The sequence below is a fragment of the Capra hircus genome, chromosome 3 (genome assembly GCF_001704415.2).
Source record: "Capra hircus breed San Clemente chromosome 3, ASM170441v1, whole genome shotgun sequence".
In the NCBI taxonomy this organism is placed as follows: Eukaryota; Metazoa; Chordata; class Mammalia; order Artiodactyla; family Bovidae; genus Capra; species Capra hircus.
Genome location: NC_030810.1, coordinates 107,994,741 through 107,999,218, shown reverse-complemented (window position 1 = coordinate 107,999,218; position 4,478 = coordinate 107,994,741).

The window sequence follows — 4,478 nt, the reverse complement described above, 5'->3', positions numbered from 1 at the left end:
AAGGATAAATAAAATTGACAAAGCATTAGCCAGACTCATTGAGAAACAAAGAGAGAAAAATCAAATCAATAAAATTAGAAATGAAAATGGAAAGATCACAAAAGACAACACAGAAATACAAAGGATCATAAGAGACTACTATCAGCAGTTATGAGCCAATAAAATGGACAACGTGGAAGAAATGGACAAATTCTTAGAAAAGTACAACTTTCCAAAACTGAACCAGGAGAAATAGAAAATCTTAACAGACCCGTCACAAGAAATTGAACTGTAATCAGAAATCTTCAAGCAAACAAAAGCCCAGACGGCTTCACAGCTGAATTTTACCAAAAATTTCGAGAAGAGCTAACACTTATCCTACTCAAACTCTTCCAGAAAATTGCAGAGAAAGGTCAACTTCCAAACTCATTCTATGAAGCCACCATCACCCTAATACCAAAACCTGACAAAGATGCCACAAAAAAAGAAAACTACAAGCCAATATCACTGATGAACATAGATGCAAAATTCCTCAACAAAATTCTAGCAATCAGAATCCAACAACACAATAAAAAGATCATACACCATGACCAAGTGGGCTTTATCTCAGGGATGCAAGGATTCTTCAATATCTGCAAATCAATCAATGTAATTCACCACATTAACAAATTGAAAAATAAAAGCCATATGATTATCTCAATAGATGCAGAGAAGGCCTTTGACAAAATTCAACATCCATTTATGATAAAAAAAAAAAAAACTCTCCAGAAAGCAGGAATAGAAGGAACATACTTCAACATAATAAAAGCTATATATGACAAACCCGCAGCAAACATTATCCTCAATGGTGAAAAATTGAAAGCATTTCCCCTAAAGTCAGGAACAAGACAAGGGTGCCACTTTCACCGCTACTATTCAACATAGTTCTGGAAGTTTTGGCCACAGCAATCAGGGCAGAAAAAGAAATAAAAGGAATCCAAATTGGAAAAGAAGAAGTAAAACTCTCACTGTTTGCAGATGACATGATCCTCTACATAGAAAATCCTAAAGTCTCCACCAGAAAATTACTAGAGCTAATCAATGAATATAGTAAAGTTGCAGGATATAAAATCAACACACAGAAATCCCTTGCATTCCTATACACTAATAATGAGAAAGTAGACAAAGAAATTAAGGAAACAATTCCATTCACCATTGCAACGAAAAGAATAAAATACTTAGGAATATATCTACCTAAACAAACTAAGGACCTATATATAGAAAACTATAAAACACTGATGAAAGAAATCAAAGAGGACACTAATAGATGGAGAAATACACCATGTTCATGGATCGGAAGAATCAATATAGTGAAAATGAGTATACTACCCAAAGCAATCTACAAATTCAATGCAATCCTTATCAAGCTACCAGCGGTATTTTTCACAAAACTAGAACAAATAATTTCAAGATTTGTATGGAAATACAAAAACCTCGAATAGCCAAAGAAATCTTGAGAAAGAAGAATGGAATTGGAGGAATCAGCTTGCCTGACTTCAGACTCTACTACAAAGCCACAGTCATCAAGACAGTATGGTACTGGCACAAAGACAGACATATAGATCAATGGAACAAAATAGAAAGCCCAGAGATAAATCCACACACCTATGGACACCTTATCTTCGACAAAGGAGGCAAGAATATACAATGGAGTAGAAACAATATCTTTAACAAGTGGTGCTGGGAAAACTGGTCAACCACTTATAAAAGAATGAAACTAGATCACTTTCTAACACCACACACAAAAATAAACTCAAAATGGATTAAAGATTTAAATGTAAGACCAGGAACCATAAAACTCTTAGAGGAGAACATAGGCAAAAGACTCTACGACATAAATCATGGAAGGATCCTCTATGATCCACCTCCCAGAATACTGGAAATAAAAGCAAAAATAAACAAATGGGATTTAATTAAAATTAAAAGCTTCTGCACAACAAAGGAAACTATAAGCAAGGTGAAAAGACAGCCTTCGGAATGGGAGAAAACAATAGAAAATGAAGCAAATGACAAACAACTAATCTCAAAAATATACAAGCAACTCCTACAGCTCAACTCCAGAAAAATAAACGACCCAATCAAAAAATGAGCCAAAGAACTAAACAGGCATTTCTCCAAAGAAGACATACAGATGGCTAACAAAAACATGAAAAGATGCTCAACATCCCTCATTATCAGAGAAATGCAAATCAAGACCACAATGAGGTACCATTTCACACCAGTCAGAATGGCTGCGATCATAAAGTCTACTAGCAATAAATGCTGGAGAGGGTGTGGAGAAAAGGGAACCCTCTTACACTGTTGGTGAGAATGCAAATACAGCCACTATGGAGAACAGTGTGGAGATTCCTTTAAAAATTGCAAATAGAACTGCCTTATGACCCAGTAATCCCACTGCTGGGCATACACACCAAGGAAACAAGAACTGAAAGAGACACATGTACCCCAATGTTGATTGCAGCACTGTTTATAATAGCCAGGAGATGGAAACAACCTAGATGTCCATCAGCAGATGAATGGATAAGAAAGCTGTGGTACATATACACAATGGAGTATTACTCAGCCATTAAGAAGAATACATTTAATTCAGTTCTAATGAGATGGATGAAACTGGAACCGATTATACTGAGTGAAGTAAGCCAGAAAGAAAAACACCAATACAGTATACTGACACATATATATGGAATTTAGAAAGATGGTAACGATGACCCTGTATGCGAGACAGCAAAAGAGACACAGATGTATAGAACGAACTTTTGCACTCAGAGGGAGAGGGAGAGGGTGGGATGATTTGGGAGAATGGCATTGAAACGTGTATACTATCATGTAAGAAACAAAGTGCCAGTCTAGGTTCAATACAGGATACAGGATGCTTGGGGCTGGTGCACGGGGATGATCCAGAGAGATGATATGGGGTGGAAGGTGGGAGGGGGATTCAGGATTGGGAGCTCATATACACCCATGGTGGATTCATGTCAATGTATGGCAAAACCAATACAGTATTGTAAAGTAAAATAAAGTAAAAACAAAATTTAAAATAAATAAATAAATCCTTCAGGAGAATCTTCAAAAAAATAAAATAAAACTTACAATTCAGTCTCAACATGCATCATCGCCTATTTCAGGGCATCCACCCGCACCTGTCACTTCCCATTTACAACCTCTTGTGTTGCCAACACCAAAGGAATATTTTTGGACATAGTATCAACATACTGGGCAGTGTGTACTTGTTGAGCCAACGACATCGCTGCTAAGCAATAACAGTAACATTAACAGTAGCAATTGAAGTAACAGAAGTAATTGCTGTTATTAAAGCAGATATTTTTAAGATAAGTAAGCCCATAAACCATCTTGATCGCATTAAATCTTGTAGTTGTTGTAGCACAACAAAACCATAGTTATCATACCAATAAGTGGTTACAGTCACAAACATCATAAGATTGGGTGGACGTTGCAATACCACAAAGGAGCAAACATTATATTGAGAGTTAAATAAGATGAAAGCATACATTGTTTATAAAATATTACATTAGGCCTATCTGAATAATTTATTTGTACATTAAGGTTTTTTTTTTTTTTTTTTTTGAGATCTCTGTTGTCGGTCGTCTTAGAGTCTGTTGGACTTTTCAGGTGGGCAGCGGAGGCAGGGGCAGAGGAGTGTCTTTCTTCTTTTGTGGTCAAAGCTATGGGGGAACTGTATGTCTAGGGGACTGTGATATGGTGAATCAGTCTGTCTGGGATCCAAAGAGGAGAAGTGGAATCCTGTAGAAACACACAAGCATACTTTTTCCCACAAGTTAGCAACACGTTTGGCCTTTTTTACTCTCTGGCAAGGAGGTCTTTTTACTTGACCAGGGGCCAAGTCGTAGCCCCTTCATGAGTCCAGTGCCTCGTCATTGCCGTCTGTCTCTGTGTGTCTATGTTTAAATGATTAATTACAAACAAAGCATGGTACAAAACATGATGTGGAGAGGAATACTTAAATTTTTCTTGTTTTAATTTATCTATTTGATTGACCAGCGTTGGCTTGGTAGGAATAGGGTTAATCTTTTTCAACAATGTAAGAGACATCTGTTTTAGTATCTAATAGCCCTGACATTTTATTTTCTTGAATTAAAAGATTTTTTAAAGGCCTTGGAGCTGTAATTTTTTGCACCCAAAAGTCTAGATCACTAGATTTAAATGTTTTGGGGCCCCTAGCTTGAGAAGTTAAGTTTATTTTGTCTGATAATAAGGTAAAAGCAAAAGCTGTGTTACTCTTCGACCTTTATTAATTTACACAGTTTTGGTAGACGGCAAGATCAAAACTTTAATTTCTCCAAGATAATCAGAATCTACTACACCAGGCACCACCAAAATTTTTTGAAAACAAAGCTAGCTATGCCCTAGCATAAGTCTCACAATGCCCTCAGGTAGGGGGCTAGCCACTACCATTGGAATCAGCACATCAGGGGTTAATA